The sequence below is a fragment of the Chaetura pelagica genome, unplaced genomic scaffold (genome assembly GCF_000747805.2).
Source record: "Chaetura pelagica isolate M959 unplaced genomic scaffold, ChaPel_1.0 scaffold470, whole genome shotgun sequence".
Lineage (NCBI taxonomy): Eukaryota > Metazoa > Chordata > Aves > Apodiformes > Apodidae > Chaetura > Chaetura pelagica.
In genome coordinates, this window is record NW_009951911.1 from 563,436 (window position 1) to 570,441 (window position 7,006).

Sequence of the window (7,006 nt, forward strand, 5' to 3'; positions counted from 1 at the left end):
TAGGGAAAGGACCAGCTGAGGATGCATTTACTTGGTGTCCCACACACATGGTTATCGCTCCTTCAAAGAGCACAGGGGCACAGGACCCTGTTTTGCAAATACCAGGGGTGCAGGAAGTGCTTGGGAAGGATGAGTTATGAGTCTGGAAAGGGAAAACCAGTCTAATTTTTTGCAAGTGTCAGGCTCCTCAGCTGATGGCAATCAGCACATCCTCAGCCACTTCACAGAGGTGGAGTGATTGGTGCCCACTAAAGAACCGTCCATGAAATTCAGATTTGCTCTGACACAGCAATAGACCTAAGAGTGATGGTGGCCCTTCTTCATCCCCCATTTACACCGTAGGGAGCTCGTGTCCACAGAGGGAGAACATCCTCTGGCTGGTTTTTCTCTTGGACTACAAAGGGTGGCTTCATCTTGTGCACTTTAATGAGCAGCAACTATTTGCTTGCCTTCACCCACGTTCAGTCGAGAGCTTTCTGTGCAGAGCTCCCAGCCAAATGAGAGAGAGGGAGAGAAAAAAGCACCTTTGAAGTGGAGAGCTAGAACCAGGAGAATCCGGTAGGACAGTTTCAGGAGCATTTAAACAGCAGCAGAGGAGCCCCAGCCCCTGGGCATGCCCTTGCTGTAGCTGCCAGCTCTCCCTGAGCTGGATGTATCTTCTCAGATGTAAAAAAATCAGCAGGACCTGAGACTGTGGATGTCCAGGCTGGCTGCAGTTATCCACAGGCAGGAGTGTTACAGGTTTGGTGTTAAAAGTATGTTGAGTACAATTTTGCATTCAGATTTGTTCCTGTAATTACATGTTCAACACAAGTCCTGGGAGCTAATGTTTTTTCTCTGGGAAATTAATTGGGGAAACCAACCTACAAAATGGAATGATGGAATATTAAGGAAATGCATTCTAATTGGCTGTTATTTAGGCTTTATTTTAAAACACTGCTGCTGCTTTCACTGGTAATGCAGTTTACTGAATCACTATAGAAGGCACAAAGAGCTGTAGCTGTGTCATCATCATCTCACAATTAAATTTACAAGCACTGGAGATTTCATTAGCAAGTATTAGACTCAAAGAGACAGATACATCATTCACATAATTTTTATTAAGTACAGCAAAGCTGTTTTTCCAAAGCTAATAAAATGATAAAAATAAAATCTGTCTCCATCCTCAGAGACCTTCAAAACACGACTGTTCAGTCCTGAATAGTCTCAACTGGCTTTGAAGTTATCCCTGCTTTGAGCTGGGCAGACCAGAGAGGTTCCTTCCAATCTAATCTTTTTTTATGATGCTGTGTGTTCCTGCTTTCGTACCTCAAACTAGAGAGAGCAACGGGCTGTGTGAACTGGAACTGCTCTGCCACCCCAGGGCAATTTTGCAGCTCTTTCTTCTCCAGGAAACACTCTGATACTCAGCTCTATCTTCCTCTCAGTCTCTGTTTGTCAAACCTGACCTGCAGACCCTGCCCAAGCTGGGGAGGTGACCTGGGTGTCCAGCTGTGAGCAGAGAAAGGGAAAACAGACTTAAGGATGTAACTGGTGTTGCCCATATGAGCAGCTTTGGGAGCTCAGTGAGCTTCCCACCACAGGAAGCTGAGGCTGTTTTCACCTTCAATGCAAAATTCTAGGGAGTGTTGTTTTTGGGGTTTTTTTTTCATAAAGGCACATTTTGAACTGTGACATCCTCTTGGATGAGCTGTTTTCCTGTTTCTTCCTTCTTTAGGAGCCAAGATCGGGCACATCCCCAGTGACAGGGACAAGGGCAGATCTAGAGCACTTAGCACATGCCCTGGGTTGTACAGATGGAGAATGACTGAGGAGGGAAGGACCCCAACTAGCAGCACCTTTAGCTCTGCCAGCAGCAGATACAAGAGTAGCTGGGGCCTGATTTGCACGCGGGACACACAACCATGTAAATAAATACCATACTTGTTTGTCCTGGGCTTAGCAGAGCTTTCTTTGGTTTATTGTCTCATCAATGCTTTGTTTGTTTTGTGTATGTACAATCCAACCCACCCCAGCATTTCAGAAGCCTCATGGACAAGTAGAAGGCAGTAGGCAGTTTTATTCCTATCTGACCACACACCAGTTTGAGACCAACTCAGCCTACCAGTCCATAGCTATACAGTGTATTCTGTAAGATATAGATATGTGAGAATAATGTATCAGAGTTTTGTTTTGGCTGAACTGTATGTATTTGCTTCATTGGAAAAGCTGAAATCAATAAAAATTGCTGGAATTTCTTCAAGTTCCCTGCTTCAGGTGGTTTTCTTTTGGTTGTCGTGCCCATGTTAGGAAAGGATAAAGCAACTGTTGGAAAGGTTTGTAAAAGCCTGTTCCCCTGCAGCAGTGACCAGTCTGGGCTGCTCTGCCCTGGGCCAGCATGAGGAATGAAGCCATGAATCACATCTCCACCACTGCATCTTTGACAAGCCTCAGTGGGTTTTTCTCCCACGAGCTTTTGCAGTCACCTCTTCAATCCCTGACACCCCCTTCCCCATCGGGGTGGGTGGAGCAGGGACATCCACAGCAATATTTCCCAGATTAAAGTAAACCTGTGTGCAGTTTGTCAAGACGTGGCTCCACTCCTGGACCTTCACCCTGAGTATTCTCCATCAATCCAAGCCCCAGCAATGTGCTTCCAGCTCCAGCTCCCATCACAGCCCCCTGCAACTTGCTACTCTGGTGCAGGAAAGGCTTTGATGAGGGGGTAGTTACCTCCCTGCTGCCACCCTCCCACCCCCTCGTTCTGTGCTGAATTCTCTGCCCTTGGTGACAGAAATGAGGCCTTTGTTGCTCGCAGGGTCCTCAGCCCAGCAGCTGAGGAGGAGCAGCAGAGGAAAAGCACTGCAGGAATCTTTGTAGGGTACAAGGGAGCTTCTCTGGGACACTGTTGGCAGGAAGTTTTAGGTAGCAGATCTGGTGCTGATCAACACTTTGGTCAGTACTCCAGGTCTTGGAGGAGATCTCGGGTGTCCCAAAGCTGAGTGATGACCAGAGCTGGGCACTGCTTCTGCCGTGGCTCCAGACCTCCACACTGTTGGACCCATGCACAGAGCTTGCAAGAGACCTTCCCAAGCCTGGTTTCCCCCCACCAGTGGAGCTGGCTGCACTTCTGCAAACGTGGAGCAAAGCAGCTAAAAGATCCCCCCAGCAAATGTCCCCAGTGCTGCACAACTGAAACCCCCCCAGCCCAGGCAGCCCCCACAGGGCACAGGCTTCCCAGGGCAACACAATGGGAACAAAAAGCTGGTAGAAGTTATGAAAAGCAACAGAGCCATTGGAACCTCCTGGCACTGCAAAACCCAAATACTTTCCCAGAGAACCAGAGTCACTCCCTCCTCTCCCTGGCAAAAAAGCCTTACAAGTGCACTGCAGGTTCTTACCTAACAGAGCTGAGCTCAGGCAATAACTGTAACTGCTTTTGGGTCCTGAGGCCAAGTTTCAGTCTGAGAGATGACCCAGACTGGGTGCTGTACAATGAAGCCTAGGAGAGATTTGCTTTGTGCATCTTAGTACTTTCTTCCCTATGTTTTCTATTCTTTCCACCAGGAACCTCTTTATCTCACAGTACAGGTAACTCCTGCTTCAATCAGCAATGATCTCTCCTGGCAGAACAGGAAAAATCAGTGTCTCATCAGCAGAGCTGAAAGAAGAGCTCAGAAAACATAAAGGAAAAAAAAATTGAGATTATCTGAGAGCCTTTGATTTCCACCCTGAGGTTTTTCTTTAACACGTTTTGCCCATGATGAAAACTGATTCTTGATTCCTTTTGGGGGTGAGAACCAGGCGGGAGGGGAAAGTTGCTGCTTTAGCATCACAGCAGGATCACAGGGAGACTGGATCTCCTGTGAGGAGAGGCTGAGGGAACTGGGGGTGTGCAGTTTGGAGAAGAGGAGGCTGAGGGGAGACCTCATTGCTCTCTACAGCTCCCTGAAAGGAGGTTGTAGGGAGGTGGGAGTTGGGCTCTTCTCCCAAGTGAATAATGACAGGAACAGAGAAATGGCCTGAAGCTGCACCAGGGGAGGGTTAGACTGGATATTGGGAAGAATTTCTTTACTGAAGTAGTGGTCAGGATCTGGAACAGGCTTCCCAGGGAGGTGGTGGAGGTTTAAAAACCTCTCTGGAGTCAGTTAAAAACCATGTAGATGAGAGTCTTTAGGACATGCTCTAGTGGGCTTTTTCTGGGGGCATGAGGGGGCTGATGGTTGGACACAGTGATCTCAGAGGACTTTTCCAACCACAACAATTCAGTGATTCTGTGACAGCACAACTCCTGAGTGGTTCCTGTCACCCCTTGTCTGTGCAATGACAAACTGGCCTTACCTATCCCTAGTTTTTGGTGGTTGTTTGGTTTGTTGTTTTTTTTTCCCCAAGGGGAACCCACAGGCAATGCAGAAATTATTTCCTGCAGGATGTGGAGAAGCAGAGGGTTGAAGAGCCAGGGGGAAGGGGATTGGGAGGAGATGGCTCAGGTGAGTGTTTATGCTATTTGAAGCAATGATTCCATGGTACAGGGAGCAAAATCCACACCCATTGCTTCCCTGCCCCTGGAGCCTGCCTGCCACAAGCTCCTGGGTGAAGCAGCAACATCACTACAGGGCTCAGCCACCGTGGGAAAGTCAGCAGAGCCACGATGAGTCCTGCAGGACCCAGCTGCAGGTGAGTCAGAGCCCCACCTTGCTTGGAGCAGCAGGAAGCAGAGCCCACAGAGAGGCACCCAAAAAAAGGCAGAGCACGAGAGGGTGGTTCATAGCCAGGAACCCTTCCCCACTCCCAGGCACTGCAGCCTGCAAAGCTCCAGGTAAAACAGGGATGGAGCTGTTTCAAAAATGTGTAGATGTGGCAGCTGGGGACATGGTTAGTGGGCATGGTGTGTTGGGTTGATGGTTGGACTTGAAGATCTTAGAGGTTTTCTCCAACAATTCTATGATTCTATGGAGCTGTGTCCAATTAGTCACCATGACATCTGGTGGGATAAGAGGAAGGGGAGAAGGAGTTTTTCTCCCAGTGATTGTAGCAGAGCAGGGAGGGACTGGCAGTGATGGCAGGAATCCAGCAGGCAGCAGGGGAATGGGATGAGCAGGCACCATTACTCACGGGCAGGCAGGGAACTGCTCAGCTTTGCCCTGGGAAGGATCAAACAAAGCCCAGTGCTGAAAGAGCTGAGACCACCACGTGCAGAAGTATTTTCTTAATGACTCTCCTCTAAGCTGAGTTCTTGTCACCCTCCTGCCAGGGACCACATCCCTGCAAGGGAAGTGCCAGCACGAGTGGGCTGTGCAATCCCCAGAAACCATGGCTGTGTTTGACAGAGGGATGGAGCATTTTCACCTCCATCCTAAGCTGGGGGGACAGGTCATGTTGGCGGGGACACGTGCAATGTCACACAGCCCCATAGCAAAGGACAGGGTTGTGAGCATGATCCAGTCCAGAGCTGCAGGCACCTTCTGTAAACTATCCAAAGGGGAATGCAGCCTTCCTGGGAGTGGCTTGAGGGAGGCACCTCCATGGGCTCCAGTGCAAAGCCAGAGTGCTCCCCACAGGAGCACCAGTGTGGCACAACCTGAGGTCCAAGTCTGAAGAGGAGCTAAAGCAAAATAGTTGGTGCCCTCAGGTTTCATTTGGCAAGATGCAGCAGTGAGAGAGCACTGTGGCTCTTTCTGTCCATGCTTCTGGGTATGTCATTACATTGCTCCTCCTTCCTGGAATGACCAGGAACATGAGGATCTCCTGCCCAGACTGTGGTCACCACCTGCTCATCCTCCTTTGGAACTGCGGAGAGCAGAGAGGAGCTTTCCAGAAGCTGAGACAGCCACGCTGGCACCATAAGGCTGCACTCTGGGTGGGATCTGAACCTCCTTGGTCTCCCCTTTGACCCATTGGCCCCAGCTGGGAGTGAGTTTGTCTGGCTTATAAAAGCAGATTTTGGCCCTTGGGTGTCTGCTCTGCTAGTTGTTGAGGTCTCAGGCCATAAAAACGTGGTGTCTGCTTTGGTGCTGATCTGGCTTCACAGCACCCTTGCTGTGCCTCTACATTCCCAGAAACCCTGGCACAAAACTCCTCATCTAACCTCAGGAGCTCTGAGACACCCACCAATACCTGCCAGCTGCCAAAGGGCTCAGCACCCCAGAGCTCAGCACCATCTGTGCCTGCAGCACAGAGCTTGTGCTCTTACCTTGGGAGACCCAAAACCTTAATGTCTGAACCCAAACTCTGCTTTCAGCCCTTTGCAGAGCAACCAGGCTATGGGCTTCAGACAGACTGACACCAAACAAAACCTGGAATTAACTGGCCATGGATGTGCTGATCATTTTGCATTGTCCTCTGTTCCAAGGTGCAAACCTGAGCTGCTTTAATGGGGTTCTCGGGTTTTCAAAAGGGTTGAGGGTTCAGGTGTTTACATGTTTTTAAAGGCATCAAGCCTGACATCATCCCTTGAATGTCTCTAGGGATGAAGCCTCCATCACCTCTCTAGGCAACCTGTTCCAGTGCTTCACCACCCTCATACTAAAGAACTTCTTCCTGATATCCCATCAGCATCTACCCTGCTCTAGTTTAAGGCCATTGCCCCTCATTCTACTGCTACATGCCCTTGTCCAAAGTTCCTCCCCAGCTTTTGTGGAGCCCTTTAAGGTACTGGGAGGTGCTCTGAGATCTTCCCAGAACCTTATTCTCTCCAGGCTGAACAATCCCAGCTCTCTCAGCCTGTCTCAGCCTATTGGTTTTGTATATAATTGTACATATTTTATTATTTTCTTTTTCATCATTATTGTTCCATTGAACATTGTTCCATATTGCTCCATTGCTCCATGTAGTTTAGTTTCCACCCCATAAGTCTCTCTCCCTCATTCTCTTTCCTTTCCCTCTTAGGGAAGGGCAAGGCTAACAGAGACCATCAGTCACTGGCTTAATCACCCATTAATCCCTGACACCAGGAGCCATTTGTACAGCAGGGACTCCCCAGCAGTGGCAGTGGAGGTGCAGTGAGGGGTGCCCTGTGCCAGGCTGC